Below are 18137 nucleotides of genomic sequence, written 5' to 3' on the forward strand. Positions count from 1 at the left end.
GAGGGGGAGTTTATAACATACTTCGATGCTGACACTACTGATTTCAAGCATAAAATTAAAACTAGACAACAGCATAACATGTTTATATATCTTATTAAATACGTCTTCATTTGTCTTTCCGTGCGCCAAAATGCCTTCCTACACGAACATGTTCCATATAGGTAAATAATTTGTACCAATCGTAAACAACCACCGATTTCGACATATATGATATCAATTTATAGGTTTCTCATCAGTTTAAATCGATCTATGCAACAAAAAAAAAATAAAAAAAAAAAATCTGTGAAAATGAATAATAAAAATGTTGCTATTTGTGACTCATTGTCGCTTGCGACTTTACCGATCTTCGTATCCTTAATGCTTCCATCCTTCCCGTTTAGGGATGGTAGCACATACTTGGATGCTAATGCTATAGATTTGAAGCATATAATTAAAGCTGTACAACAGTAAATAATATGTTTATGTATCTTCTTATTAAGTACGTCTTCATATGTATGTTCGTGCGCCCAATGCCTTCCTCTACGAACGGTTTCGATATACACGAATAACTCATACCAATAGTAAACAAACACCGCTTTTGACAAATTTCATATTAATATATAGGTTTCTCATCTGTCTAACTCGATATGTGCCAACAGACATGTGTGAACATGCAGAATACAAAAAAAAGTGTAATTTTTACTGAATATTGGGTTCGACTTTACTGATCTTCATATCCTTGCTACGTTCATATACCGTTCCCGTTCTGCGATGGTAGCACATACTTCCATGCTAATGCTATAGATCTGAATGATAGAATTAAAGCTGTACATAATTATAAAATATGTGTATGTATCTTATTAAGCACGTCTTTATCTGTCTTTCCGTGTGCCTACATCTGACCTATACGAAAGTTGTCCATATGGGCGAATAAGTCATACCAATCGCAAACAAAGAACGATTTTGACACGTTTGATATCAGTTGATAAATTTTTATCAGTCTAAATAGATCTGTGCCAATATAAATGGGTGAAAATGCAAACTAGAAAAGTTTGTATTTTTCACTCAGTATCGCTTGCAACGTTACCGATCATCGTATCCTTGCTACGTCCATCTGCCATTCCCGTTTTGCGATCGTATCACATTTTTTCGATGCTAATTCTATAAATCTGAAACATATAATTAAAGCCGTTCAACGGTAAATAATGTGTATGCATCTTATGAAGTACGTCTTGATTTGTACGTCCTTGCGTTTAGTGCCTTCCTAACCGAATATTTTCCATATAGGCGAATAAGTCATACCAATCGCAAACAACCAGCGATGTTGACAAGTTTGATATCAATTGATACGTTTCTCATGATTCTAAGTCGATCTTTGCCAATAGACACGTATGAAAATGCAAAATAAAAAAGATTGTTATTTTTACTGAATATCGGGTGCGACATTACCGATCTTCATATCCTTGGTGCGTGAAACTACCATTGCCGTTTTGCGATTGTACCACATATTTCGATGTTATTACTATAAATTTGAAGAATATAATTAAAGCTGTACAACAGTAAATAATATGTGTGTGTATCTTATTAAGTACGTCTTCATTTGTCTGTCTTTTCTCCTAATGTCTTCTATACGATCGTTTAACAGACAGGTGAGTAAGTCATTACAATAGTAATAAACATCGATTTAGCAAAATTTGATATCAATTGATATGTTTCTCGTCAGTCTAAATCGATCTGTGCCAACAGAAATGTGTGAAAATGAAAATAAAATAGTTTGTATTTTTGACTCGATATCGGTTGCGACTTTAACGATCTTCATATCCTTGATACGTGCCTCTACCATTGCAGTTTGCCACGGTACCACATATTTCACTTTTAATATTATAGATCTTAAACATATAAGGAAAGCTATACAACACTATATAATATGTGTATGCATCTTATAAAGTGCATCTTTATGGGTCTGTATGTCCGCCCAATGTCTTCCTCAACGAATTTTTTCCATATAGGCAAATAAGTCATAATAATAGTTTCAAAAATCCGATGTTGACAAATGTGATATCAATTGATAGGTTTTGCATCAGTCTAAATCGATCTGTGCCAATAAAAATGTATGAAAAAGGCAAAATAAAAAAGTTGGAATTTTTGACTCGGTTTCGATTTAGACCTTGCCGATCTATATCCTTGATACTTGCTCTACCATTGCTGTTTGCCACGGTACCACATACTTCAACGCTAATACTATGAATCTGAAGCATATAAGGAAAGCTATACAACAGTATATACTATGTGTATCCATCTTATTAAGTACGTCTTCATGTATCTGTCCCTGCACCCAATGCCTTCCTCAACGAACGTTTTCCATATTGGCAAAAGTCATACCAATCGTAAACAACCACCGATGTTGACAAATTTTATATCAATTGATAGGTTTCTCTTCAGTCCCAATCGATCTGTGCCAATATAAATGTGTGAAAATACAAACTATCAAGGTTGATATTTTTTACTCGGTGTCATTTGCGACATTACCGATCATCATATCCTACCTACGTGCCTCTACCTTTGCCGCATTGCGATGGTACCATATAATTTTTACTAATATCTTCCAAATGCTTGACAGGTTTAAGAATACAGAGCCTAATTTAGACAAACGAACTAAATTCGTGAATGAAAGGGTACCCGATCATGTTAGTTTCAACATTCCCTTAATAACAATAAATGACACTTTTGATATTATAAATAAACTTGACACAAACAAATCAGCTGGTCTAGATGGAATTCACCCCAAAACTCTGAAGATGTCGGCTTTATCAATTTCAGAGTCGTTGAAAAAATAATTAACTGTAGTATCACTTCCAATAAATTCCGGGAGTCACTGAAGTTAGCAAAAGTATTCGCAATTTATAAAGGAAAAGAAACGAATGACCCATCCAACTATCGACCCATATCTGTTCTGTCCGTACTTTCAAAAATTATGGAAAAACATGTCAGCAAGCATATTTTCAGATATCTTTACAAGGACCAACTCCTCCATATATCACAATCAGGTTTTCGAAAGAATCAATCATGTCAGACTGCAATGACAAAACTTATAGACCAATGGCTACTAGCAGTAGAATCAGGTGAGCTTACTGGTGCAATCTTCATTATTTTAAAAAAGCATTCGATTTGGTTGACCATTCGGTGCTCATTAAAAAACTTTCAGCCTACAAGTTTTCTCCAAACTTAGTTGCCTGGTTCACGTCGTATCTCACAAACAGACACCAGGTTGTTTGCAAGGGTAAACATATATCCGAACCAAGTCATATCTTAAGTGGTGTTCCTCAAGGATCTATATTAGGGCCTCTTCTTTTTCTACTATTTATCAATGACTTAGCGTTGTATCCAGCGCACGCTAACACAGATCTTTTCGCTGACGATTCGACATTGCATTTATCTGATAAATCTCTAGATTCCATTAAACTTCAAACCGACCTCAGCAGTATATCAGTTTGGTGTCGTCAAAACAAAATGCATATTAACATCCCTAAAACGAAATGTATGACAATTGGAACAAGGCAGCGTCTATCTACTAATATGGATTTACTTCTAACTCAAAATGGCTTAGACGTATCTATTGTCAAAAATCAAAAACTTCTTGGTATCTACATTGATCAACACTTCAGCTGGAATGCGCATATCGATCACTTATGTGCAATGGTAGTCAAAAGAATAACTCTATTAAAATTGCTTTCAAAATGTCTACCTCCACAATCACTTGACATTTATTTCTCGGGTTATATACTACCACTGATAGATTACGGCTGTACCATATGGGGAAACACATCAAATTATAATCTGTCCAGAATTGATAGACTCCAGAAAAGGGCAGCCCGAATAATACTGAAACTTCCTGTTATGACTCCCTCAAATGTTTTATTTTCACGTCTGAAATGGCTACCTATACAAAAACGTATTATTTATTTTAAAGGAATCGTGACATACAAGTCTTTAAACGGTCTTTCTCCAGATTATATCTCTAACATAATTGAACTAAGATCATCAAATACTGAGCGTAATCTCCGATCGACGACAAACAACGATCTCCAGATTCCTTGGTCGAAAACCAATCATTACAAAAGCTCATTTTCTGTATCAGCACATACTGTATGGAATTCCTTACCACTGAGGATACGTAATTCAACTTCCCTTGCTTCTTTAAAAAATATCATTAAAAAAATTCGTTCTAGACCAGCTGGAATGATATATTCAAAGCTCTGAATAGAAACCTTTTAAATTATATCCATAATTGATATATATTTGTGTTTCCCAGTACAGTCAAACATAGTCATTCATGTCAAATATGTACGAATGAGTGTGCGACGATACATGGTTATGTGCATGAACTTCTATTTTTATTATTTTATTGCAAAAACTGAGGACCACATGGCCATGACCAAATGTGTTATCCTCGTTAAAGATAGTTTATTATTATTATTATTATTATTATTATTATTATTATTATTATTATTAATTCGATGATAAGCATTTGTCTGTTTCGTGCGCCTAGAATTTTACAACACGAACGTTTACCTGAGAGGCGAATAAGTCATACCAATCGTAAGCAAACAAAGATTTTGACAAATTTTATATTAATTGATAGGCTTCTCATCAGTCTAAATCGATCTATGCTTATAGAAATGTGTGAAAATGCAACCTAGAAAAGTAGGCATATTTTACCCCGTATCCTTTGCGACGTTATCAATCTTCATATCCTTGATACGTACCTCTATCCTTGATCTTTTGCGAAGGTATCGCATACTTCGATGTTTATACTAATGATCTGAAGCATAGAATTAAAGCAATACAACAGTAAATATTATGTGTATCTTATTAGGTACGTCTTCATGTGTCTGTCCGTGCGCCAAGATCCGAACGATACGAACATTGTCCATATAGGCGAATAAGTCCTGCCGATCGTAAACAACCACGGATGTTGACAAATTTAATATCAATTAATATTTTGTCCATCAGTCTAAATCGATATTTGCCAATTGAAATGTGTAAAATTGCAAACTAAAAAATTGGTATCTGTTTATTCGTTATCGATATCGACTTTGCCTATTTTCGTGTCCTTGCTACGTGCTTCCACTCTTCCCGTTTTGCGATGGTAGCACATGCTTGGATGATAATACTATATATTTGAAGCATATAATGAAACCTGTACAACAGTAAATAATATGTGTGTATGTATCTTATTAAGTACGTCTTCATTTGTCTCATTTGTCTCTCCGTCGCATAGTGCCTTCCTATCCGAACGTTTTCCATTTGGCTAATAAGTCATAGCAATCACAAACAACCTGCGATGTTGACAAGTTTGATATCAATTGATAAGTTTCTCATGAGACTAAGTCGATCTGCCAATAGACATGTGTGAAAATGCAAAATCAATTGTTCTGTTCTATTTACTGAATATTGGATGCGACATTACCGATCTTCATATCCTTGGTACGTGAATCTACCATTGCCGTTTTGCGATCGTACCACATATTTCGTTGTTAATATTATATATTTGAAGCATGTAATTACAACTGTACAACAGTAAATAATATGTGTATGTCTCTTATTAAGTACGTCTTCATTTGTCTGTCCTTTCGCCCTCTCTTCCTATACGATCGTTTTCCATATAGGTGAATAGGTCATAATAATAGTAAAAAAACCTCGATTTAGACAAATCTGATATCAGTTGATATTTTCTCATCAGTCTAAATCGATTTGTGCCAACATAAATGTGCGAAAATGCAAACTAAAAAAGTTTATATTTTTGGATCGGTATCGGTTGCGAATTTAACCATCTTCATATCCTTGATACGTGCATCAACCATTGCCGTTTGCCACGGTACCACCTACTTCAATGTTAATAGTATAGATTTGAAGTTTATAGGGAAAGCTATACAACAGTATATAATATGTGTATGCATCTTATAAAGTACATCTTTGTGTGTCTGTATGTCCGCTCAATGTCTTCCTCAATGAGCGTTTTCCATATAGGCAAATAAGTTATAACATTAGTAATTTTTTAAAAACGCGATTTAGACGAATTTGATATCAATTCATAGGTTTTTCATCAGTCTAAATTGATCTGTGAAATATATAAATGTGTGAAAATGCAAGTAAAAAAGTTGATATTTTTTACACGGTGTCGCTTGCGATATTACGGATCATCAACGGATCATCATATTCTACCTACGTGCCTCTACCCTTGCCGCTTTGAGATGGTACCATATAATTCGATGATAATCATTTGAATGTTAGTGCTCCTAGATCTTTACAACACGAACGTTTATCTTAGAGTCGAATAAGTCATACCAATCGTAAGCACACACAGATTTTGACAAATCTGGTATTATTTGGTAGGTTTCTCATCAGTCTAAATTGATCTATGCCTACAGAAATGTGTGAAAATGCAACCTAGAAAAGTTTATATATTTTACCCAGTATCCTTTGCGACTTTACCATTACCAATCTTCATATCCTTGTTATGTGCCTCTAGTATTGCTGTTTTGCGATGGTATCACATACCTCGATGCTGATACTAGTGATATGAAGCATATACTTAAGCAATAAAACAGTAAAACTTATGTGTATGTATCTTATTAAGTACATCTTATTTCTGTGTCCGTGCGCCTATATCCTTGCAACATGATCGTTTTCTATAAGGCTAAATAGTCATGTTAATCGTGAAAAAAGCTACAAAGATTTGGACATATTTGATATCCATTTATTGGTTTCTCATTAGTCTAAAACGACCCTTGTCAATATAAATGTGTGAAAATGCTACCTTGAAAGTTGCCTTTTTTGTCTCGGTATTGCTTGCGACTTACCGATCCTTTGCTACCCGCTTCTACCCTTGCCGTTTTTTGATGGTTTGTATATAATCAAATAAGTCATGCCAATTGTAAAGAACCACCGATGTTAATACATTTGATATCAATTTATAGGTTTCTCATCCTCCAAATATTTCTGTTTTTAAGAAACGTGTTTCTAATTCAACTAACGGGTCATCACGCTAAAATTACGCTACTGACAAATGTCATCCTAATATCCTACATACTAAACTTAGACAAGCAGGTAGTCTCCTGAAATCCGACCTTTACATAGTGAATTTAGTTAACTCTTTCACGTGTGCATGTGCTTATGATAATGAAGAAGTTGAACACTTTGTCTATTGCCCCTTACCTAATGCCAAAGATCGCAGCTCTTTCGCTCTACCTTTCAACACACTTCTTGGTTATAATCGAATACATAATGCATAATCTCTTCCTTTTCCTTCGTTGTGCAAACCAAACAGTTTCCGCATAAAGAGACTATCTAGAAGAATTAATGGGTATAGATCTGGAACGATCCGTGCATCTTCCATCTGATTTTCCCCCCTTTATTCTGATCTTTCCGAATCTTCAATAGAGCAATTATTCCAGACTCCAGAAGTATATTCTAAGGTTGGACTTATGAATAGTGTATATAATTTAGCTGAAGTCAACAATTAGTCTGCATTTAGACGGTAGTGTTTTATCTCCTTTCTTATACATCGGTATGTCATACGTTAGCTTCCACTGTGTTAGGAACACGCTGTCTGGGAGTGATTTATTTAAAAGTATTTGCAATGGAACATACATTTCTTCAACTATACTTGTACAAGTTTATTACTTATTGGATTGGTTCCAGCGGTTTTGTTTAGGTCAAGACTAGTTACTACATAATTTCTTGTTTATATATAATGATGGCAGAAATAAAAGTTTCATTTCTAACTTCAAAATGCGGTAACTGTTTATCATAATTTTTTAAACGTGTAACATATCAAACTTGCGAGTTCAACAGGTCGCACTTCTCCTGATCACTTGTTGCAAATTTAGATGATCATTTCGTACGTTTCAGTGGAGGTAATAGGTTCCATGTCTTTGTAGAATGTACTTGTTATCTCATTATTTTCCAATAAGGTCGAGGATTTGATCCGATGGCAGGGGTTGAACCTGCATCCTTTCGGTCGCAGGTCTGAGACGCTAACCACTGAGCCAATGTTGCTCCTCTTAAGATTAATATACCCATATGATATTTTCCAGTATCATACGTAACTATATAATACGTTTAATAACACCCAATAACTCAGCAAATGCCGGCATCACGTCATATGAATTGAAGGTGTAATGACGAATGTAACTTAAAGTCAATTATGTAACCTATTTTTATGCTTTTTATTGAATATCATTTCTGTCATGTGATACACATAACATAATCTTACATTTAAGATTATTTAAAATGAAATTTATGAAATTCGTTAAATAGTTTCAATCTTTTGCGTCTCTTGTAAAAAGATCCTTCATTGTTGTTCATGTAATTTTACATGTCATTATATTCCTTTATTGATTTGCACTTTGGTTACAAAAGAGACAACTTTTGCAATTTAAAACTTATTTCATCTATACTACACTAGTATAGCTCATGAAATGAAGGCAGTTTACTTGGCCTCTAATTCTTCTATAGGGAATGATACCTGCGGGAGACTGCTCTATCTGACCAGTGTGTAACTATGGAAACGGTAATTTAGTGACCTCTTCTCAAGCCTCGAGCTTTAGGTTAAGACTGAAATTCGCTGTCTAATGTAATGTTCTGTATATGTAGTTTAAAGCTGGGAGAATTATACAAAGAGAATAGCAAGCAAACCCTTCTGTAAATGGAGCAAACTCGCACTTTTACATTGTAAAACTAATTTATCTTACAATCATTTTTGAATAATTAAAAATTACGGAGTAGTAACTAAGAATATATAAATTCTTTAGATGGAGACCCAAATTTCATTTTTTAAATTATCGTATTTTTTATGTTTACTTTCCAGATATATTTTTTTAAAAATTCTCAAGAAAATATGAAATCTAACAAAAGATGAACGAAAGTCGTATTATTTTGATTTTTTTTTAAAAGCAAAGAAAGAAAACTATTGATGACATAACCTTTCATCATGACATATACACACTAGCCTCCAAAGAAGTACTTTTATGACAGTACGGTTAAAATAGAAATAAATATGCATATCCAGTTGTAAACTTTCCCGATTTATGACTAAACATTTATACTGTGATAAGGTATTCTTAGTAAGTAAAATGTGTATTAAAAAGTGAATGAATAGGAGGTATTCGATGAATGGACTGGACGCATTTCAGGTGTAGTGACTACTCAAGAGTATTGACTGATGCACAAACTAGTTAGAGTTGTCATACTGGTTGTCATTCCAGGGATACTGACAGTCAGTGATTTCCACCTTGTAAAATCTTTCCTCTAGGGCGGACAATAATAATAGTTTCTGAAGATGATTTTATTAGCAATGGTTTGCAAAACAACAACAACTATCCTTGTGTTTTATCAACTCATTATGGTTCCGCTGCTTTGGTTGAACAAAAAGGGAATGTTCTTTATTGTTTTATGAATTTTATGCCCTGTGACAACGGCCAACATTTTGTAGGTCACGATCACTTTGGCATAAACTTATTTTATGCATGGCAGTTAGAAACTACGAAAATCTTCTTAGAGGCGAGCTGTATAATCGGCAATTACATTGTTATTCTGAAAGAGTTCTGATAACTAAATAAATAATTAAATAAATAAAGACACCATCTTTAATCATTAAAAGTTGCCAAGTGTTGTTTTGTACATTGTACGTGGCGTAATTCGTAAGTTTACTCGGCATATTTTCAACTCAGTAACGCCTGGTAACGGTCATACTTTTACCTAAATATGTGGGTCCTTTGAGAGCATCGTAAATGTATGGAGGAAAAGAAATAATTGTATTTTATGCTCATCTCAAAAGATTTGTTTGTATTTCTGCGAGATAGTCATGCCTAACCAGATAATAGCACAGAACCCCCCCCCATTGTAACTACAAAGCCTTGAGCAAGTGCGAAGTTACCAGTTCATTTTATTGTTTGTTTCTATTTTTCAAGTTGTCTTCGTGTAAACTGAAAGCTTGTTATTACTAGTCAATATCATCAATCATATTTGCTCCATTATTCCATGCAGATAAGAAAGGAACTAATTTTGGGTTGAATTTGTGCCCCCCCCCCCCCCATCCCACCCCGCCCCGGGCACGGTAAATAAACAAACACTTGATTGGAAATAAAATAAAAGAAACTAACCTTGCATTGCTATAATGTATTCCTTCTTTTTTCATCATGCGAAATTTACAGAACAAAATATATCAACGAACTCCGTAAATGTAGCGGATGCCGGCATGCGTATGCATCCTTACTGTGTGTGTATCGCTAATGTCATATAAAAAAAATATCGCAAAAGAGACGAAAATATCACCAGATTGCTTGAAGGCGCCTGCCATTCACGCATGATAAGTTTCAAGGTGCAAACGGACCAAGATTGTATTGTATCCAGGTTAACTATACGACGATATCTCGCAAATAAAAAAAAAATCATTATTTTAAAGAACATACAATGTGAGTGCAAATGATAATCTTTCGCTAGTATGGGTTACGAAAGTATTATTATTCATTTTTTTGTGGGGGGGGGGCACCAGACAGATGCCCCCCACCCCCCAAAAAATAAAGTGTTTTCATGTACTCTTGTATACCCCAAGATGTGTGTGCTTCTTTAAAGTTTAAAAAAGGAATTTTGATCAAACTTTGAGTGTATAATTAGTCCTAGTGTTTTCTAAAGGGTAGTAGTCTGAAACATGGGCCTTATTCCCATTTTCAGATTTCATATCCTTGATTTTTAGTGATCTTTGCCAAGAATTTTCTATGTTCCGTGTATGCTATGTGTATCAATGCTATGGTGTGTGTATGCTATATAGTCTGTGTGTAGGGACAGCAATACTATGTCAATTTTGTCTCTGTTGTCTTAATATATATTTTTCTATGGACTTTTCAAATTTATTTGTTTGTCCTGGTACAAATTTAGTTGCTTTTGAATTAATTTGCAATTTAGAATTCCGGCGAGATGAACGGTATACTACCATTTGAAATTAAAATAAAACCTATTGTTTCATGTGAGTGACTATGGTGTGGCGTTTCTCACATTAAAGTCTATTTTCAAAATGAGGCAGGTTGTATTCGAGTCAGGGTCCGCACTTTCTTTCTTTATTTATTTGTGTTTCTCCCGATTCGAGTTAGGCCTCCTCTCTAGTATTTAATTTATAATGTAAAAGAAGTAAATATCCAACCCAAAACCCCTTAGGAAGCTTTATACATTTACTGGTTTGGTTTTAGCATGAAAAACATAAGTGACATCTACAAAAATAATAAACTGGTAAAAAGACTAGAAAAAACAAGGACATTTAGAAGTATAAAGGAACTTTTATGTAAATATAGGGAAAATGAGGAATTTTGGGGAATTGAAACTAAGGAAACATATAATTGGATAAGGGAAAATTTAACCTCTAAAATTAAAAATAAAGTAGAGGAGGAAATATCTCGGTTAATTGGGACAGACCTTGGAGGTACTGGACCAACATCGGCTCTCCAAAAATACAAAGCTTGATATTCAAATATCTACACGACATATGGCATGCATGTAAAATATCTCATGTGTAAATGTGCGAACTTCACAAAATATCATGCGATGGCACAGTGCGAGTTTAGGAAACAAGACAGGATACAATTAATTATGGAGATATCCAAGAAATAAAAATACAGAAGAAACCAAATTTTATATCAAGACGGCAACTTTAACATAACTTTAATAGGAAAAATAACAGATTACATAACTAAAACCATGATGGCGTGTGACCAAGTCATAAACATAAAAGAAAAATGAATGGGCCAATTTTTTTTAATCCTTTCAAATTAATTAGAAAAAAGAACTTCTAGGAAGATTTGTGAATGGGAGGGACGGGGCTGCAAAGGGTGAAAAGAAGGGGAGGGAGATGGGGCAATGGATAATCTCCCCTTAAAGGGGACCACCACAAAGTGAACCCTTGCCCTCATACCCCCACCCCGGATTGGAATCTGCTGTAGCCGCCACTCTTTTAATTTCTTATAAATTTTCCTAAACAGCTTCAGTTTCTTTTTATTATCCATTACAATTAAAATTAAATAATTAAATAGACTTTAATTATATTACGCAACCTATCACAAATCCTAATTATCGGGACAGAGAAACTATATGGGAAAAGTACGAGATAATGACGTCATGGGGCTATGAAAGAGTCGAGAAAAAACACCCCATATAGGAAACTTTACATACACACACGAAAACAAAGGATCTAATAAGTCTCTCTTCTAATTCTATTTGCTCAAAATGTGCAGCTCTCGCACTGCACGGTAAATCCTCACTGTGTGTGTGTGTATGTGTGTGTGTGTGTAGGGGGGGGGGGAGAACAACCATTTTTAGAGATTTTGGCAGAAATCCAATAAATAATTTGAGACGGCCTAACTCTAGGTGTGAGAAATACAAGCAAATAAAAAAGTGTATGGACTCCAACTCGAGTACAGCGGATTTCAATTTACAAATCCAGTATGTGAATAATGACACAATATATTTGCACACAGAACACATTAAGTTTTGTTTTTCTTAATTAAAATATAATACACCGTTACTTAGCCAAAATTCAAAAATATATTAAATAAATAAAAATAAACCTTTTCCTGATCCGATTATAAGGTCCTAAGGTTACTGGGGAGATTTGGGAAAAAATAAAGGCTATCCCAACATGGAAGCAAAATATAGCATACACAAACTATAGCATATATATATATATATATATATATATATATATATATATATATATATATATATATATATATATATATATATATAGCACACACGGGATATAGGCGACCTCTAGCCAAGGTCAACCAAGATTATAGGGAAGGGATTTCAAGTCAGGTGATGGAAAGATGGAAACCTACTCGGAAAAACAACCCTATAGATAAAACTAGGTTTTAAAAGAAATACCCCGTTAAAAAGGAGAATTACATTTTTTTTACCTAAATTCTTTTGCATAATATAAAACATACAACACATGGGAGGGGGGTATAAATACACATAAAACACTATAATTTTTTTGGAAAAGTGGGGGGGTCTGTCTGGTGCCACCCCCTCCCCAGTACTTCGTCTTGTGGGGATAAATGTACGTCATCTTCTGCTGGCGTCCTCTATAGGTGGAAAATCCTATCTAAGTAACAGTGATGTATACTTTTATTTCGAGAAATTAAATTATTTTTTCTGTACACTTGATAGGGTTTTTTTGTTCTTTTTGTTCAAGTATAACTACTTTTAATCATGTTATGCAAATCTGATGTAAAAAGAAAAATGTTGGTGAATGGCCGGTAATTTTTATACATCAGGGCAACGGAAAATAAATTCCGCGCATGCGCATTTTGTGTGGGAGCACAAAAAAAACCCACACAAAAACAAGCAATCTACTAAAACAAGCCATTACGTGAGAACTTGGCCTGAAAAGAGCAAATATAGGTACTATAAAATATTGCTAGTCTCGGATTTGACAATCCTTAGTAATCGTCGAAATATTAACTTATACCATGCTGGATTTATATAGAATGTCTAAATAATCATAAAACTAAAGGTGTAATTGATTATAACCAATATATATTTTTTGCAATAACAAGATAATGAGATCCGAACATTGACCAAACAGTACTTAGAGAAATTCAGTATCGATTAGTTCATCCTCAACCTCCAACTGATATACTTTATTGCAAGGAGTAAATGGTACCGTATTGAAAGACGTGTTAGGATAAAAGATACCGTTGTTAAAGAATATCCTGATGGACTGAGATCTCAACATCGTACATCAAAGCTGAAAACAGTGCAAGCCAGTATACATATTTGCATTATGCTCACGCAAGAAATATTGTATCAACCAAAGGGGTTTCTTGACCGAGCGATGTCAAGCCCTTGCGCGAATCCCGCTACGAGTCATAAGTTTCCCCTGATTCAAAGGAATCCTGTACAACTACTTCTGCAAACTGGAAAGTCCAACGCGTCCAATCTATCAATAATGTTACTCTAATTAATACATGACCACAAATCCCAACATCCCAATTGTATGTCAAGGTCACAACTGCAAAGCTTCTCTTCGTTAACTTTCCGTAACTTACCGCCAGTATTTCAAGCCGTGAAACTATACAACTCAACAATCTAATACAGGGAACCCTTTTTACTACGCCACCTTAGGCCTTTTAAATCATGATTTTTAGCTTCATTTCGCCTGTAACTTTGTAACATATTTACCACAATAGCAACAATAAATGGCACCTGCCGACGGCGGAACAGCCTTTTCTGTCGATTCCATTGTATAATTTACCAATCTCCAGTCATAAATACTGCACCTGGAGTCACACGATCAATTCACGCAATTAGATTTGAATAGGGACTACTGAGTGACAGGGATACTCATGCGGCTCTTACCTGAATTCACCAAAAGTAAACCATGTCATCTTGAAACTCACTTACACTTCACTCCGTAACGTTTGCCCCTAGTAATTGGCTAATTATTTTGGTCTAAAGACTATAATCCCAGCACCGACTTCCCATATTCAAGCAAGTATATAAGGAATCCTTAAAATGGAGAGCGGTCAACAAAAGCTGATTTAGAGAGGATAAGAAAAAAAGTTTTGTTAAACGATGATGGAATTAAATAAACACTGGGGACAATATCGTACGTTGCACATAAATCGCAGAGATTAATTGAGATTTTGCTTAACGGTCAATCAGTCCGCACTTGAAGTAGGGAAATAAGTGAATAATGCAAAAGCCGACCATTGTCTGATAATCGACGTACATCTGCCACTGCCATATATTGTAAAAATCCCATTACTACAGGTCAAAAAGAATTAACTACAACTGCTTCTTTGGGGCGTCATGTGTGACCAGTGTATATTAGTATTGTGTTAGAAAAATATTGCGACAAACCAAAGTAAAGAAAACAGTCACTTTTATCAATCAGTCCATATCGTTTTACAAATTATACTGAATAATTGACTTCAGTAGAACACAGAAGAATGTATTCCTGTAAGCACATCACGATTGCGGTGTTTGTACATTTATATAAAGTGGGATCATTTTACAAGCAAAGTATACATTTAAAAATTAATACTACAAATGAGACAACACATAAGTACATACGGATTATAATCGTGAGATGGCAAAGAATGGTTCATATGTTGAGAGGTAACCAATACACCAACAAAATAAGAGTTTGTAAGAACATCTTATTTCCTTCTTAGATATATTTAGCCATAATGCAAATTGTTTCCTAATATGAAACATGTAAACATATTCCGACCATGCTGGAAACAAAAATAGTAAATTTAATTCAGTTCAGCGTAAACTGTAAGTTAGTTCTTTCCTTTTGGCATGGTGTCTGAATAAAAAAGTATATTTCTCAAATTTGCTAACCACTACACTGTCATTATGTAATTAGATACCTAATTGCTGTACCATGGTTGTATACATGTATCTATAAATATATATAGTTTTGTGGACATGTACGGTTGAATAATACCATCCCGTGTTTGTGTAGGGCAATGCGTACATCACAATCGCACTCGTAAATTTGAATCAATACCATCTCATGAATGGTTAGGGGCCGTCCATTTAGTATGTACGCATAGAGGGGTGAGGGGGGTAAACCAAATGCATAGGCTTGAGTATGGAGGTATACTGATAATATATGTACGCATTTAAGTGGGGGGGGGGGCGCTGAAACCTCGAAAATAAGTTGTATAATACGTAACCTGTTCGACTTGGTTCAGTAGGCTTTTGCATTTTAGCGGACATAAGACAAACTTGTCCCACCCAGTCACCCTATCCTGACACCAGGCCGACTAATCCGAACACTAACCTCTTAATGATCGGCACCAAAAGAGGCAGCTGCTAGTACCATTTTTATGTCTTTAGTATGATTCGGCCGGGGTTTGAATACGCGACCACTCGCATCCGAGGCGGACGCTCTATAGACACACTGCACCATCGGAGAAGTCGCTTAGTAAAGAATGTACGATACTGGTTCCTGTTTTTCATGACAACTCGACCTGAAGAGCTACCTGATGGAAAATGAAGGCGCATTATAAGGTTATAATATACGAGTCCATAAATACATAAATATTTTTTAAATTATAATTTTCGAGCAATTAGTGTCTCTTAGTATTTGACAAAGTCTGCTTGCAGTAGCGTACTAAGGGGAGGGGGGTTACAACATACTTCGATGCTAATACTGCTGATTTCAAGCATAAAATTAAAGCTAAACAACAGCATATAACATGTTTACATATATTATTAAGTACGTCTTCATTTGTCTTTCCGTACGCCAAATACCTTCCAACACAAAGATTTTCCATATAGGTAAATTAATTGTACCAATCTTAAACAACCATATATTTCGACATATATAATATCAATGTATAGGTTTCTCATCAGTTTAAATCGATCTGTGCCAAAAAAAGTCGAGAAAATTAATAATAAAAAAGTTGGTATTTATGACACATTATTGCTTGCGACTTTACCGATCTTCATATCCTTGATATGTGCATCTACCCTTTACGTTTTGCGATAGTAGCACATACTTGGATGCTAATACTATAGATTTGAAGCATATAATTTAAGATGTACAACATTAAATAATATGTGTATGTATCTTATTAAGTACGGTTTCATATGTCTGTTTGTGCACCCGATGCCTTCCTATCCGAACGGTTTCCATATAGGTGAATAATTTATACCAATAGTAAACAAACACAGCTTTTGACAAATTTCATATTAATATATAGGTTCTCATCTGCCTAAATCGATTTGTGCCAATAGACGTGTGTGAAAATACAAAATAAAAAAGTTCCACTTTTTACGGAATATCGGGTGCGACTTTACCGATCTTCATATCCTTGCTACTTTAACACACCCTTCCCGTTTTGTGATTGTAGCACATACTTCGATGCTAATATTAGAGATCTGAAGTATAGAATTAAAACTATACAATATTATAAAATGTGTGTATATATCTTAATAAGCACGTCTTTATTTGTCTGTCCGTGCGCCTAGATCCGACCAATACGAAAGTTTTTCAAATGGGCGAATAAGTCATAACAATCGCAAAAACAACGGTTTTGACACATTTGATATCAGATGACAAATTTGATTTTAATTGATATGTTTCTAATCATCCTAAATCGATATATGCCAATAGACATGTGTGAAAATGCAAAATAGAAGGTTTTGTTCTTTTTACTGAATATCGGGTGCGACTTTACCGATCTTCATATCCTTGCTACGTGAACCTACCATTGCCGTTTTGCGATCGTAGTTCATATGTCGATGCTATTGCTATATATCTAAAGCATATAGTTAAAGCCGTACAACTGTAAATAGTATGTGTATGTATCTTATTAAGTATATCTTCTTTTGTCTGTCATTTCGCCTAATGTCTTCCTATACGATCGTTTTCCATACAGGTGAGTAACTCATAACAATAGTAAATAAACCCCGATTTTGACAAATTTGATATAAATTGATAGGTTTCGCATCAGTCTAAATCGATCTGTGATAGTAGAAATGTAAGAAAATGCAACATGAAAGTTTTGGTATATTTGACTCTGTATCGCTTGTGAATTTAACAATCTTCATAACCTTGATACGTGCATCTTCCATTGCCGTTTGCCTCGGTACCACAAACTTCAATGTTAATAGTATAAATCTGAAGCATACAAGGAGAGCTATACAACAGTATATAATATGTGTATGAATCTTATTAAGTACATCTTGATGTGTCTGTATGTCCGCCCAATGTCTTCCACAGCGAGCGTTTTCCATATTGTGTATTGTTCCACTTCCTATTTTTACACTACCTAATTTTGACCTAGCTTAATAAACACCCATTTCTACAGAGGACGCATCTGTCGCAGCCTCGACATTTTTTTACACTTATCAGCATTGAGTCACTCGGACAAAAAGATTTGTCAAAAGTCATATCATTATTATTAATGAAGTGAAACAAGGACACATACGATGAAAAAAATAATACATTTCTCCAATTCACTTTTTTCTAACCAGGAAGTCCTCTTAAAATCTTTACCAACTATTCTGACAAGACAAATACAATTCGTACCATACCAAGCATCCAGTCTGCTACTCAACATGTATTAGCTATGTGACTCACAGCT

The sequence above is a fragment of the Sinohyriopsis cumingii genome, chromosome 14 (genome assembly GCF_028554795.1).
Source record: "Sinohyriopsis cumingii isolate HCF-2022 chromosome 14, ASM2855479v2, whole genome shotgun sequence".
Taxonomy (NCBI): Eukaryota; Metazoa; Mollusca; class Bivalvia; order Unionida; family Unionidae; genus Sinohyriopsis; species Sinohyriopsis cumingii.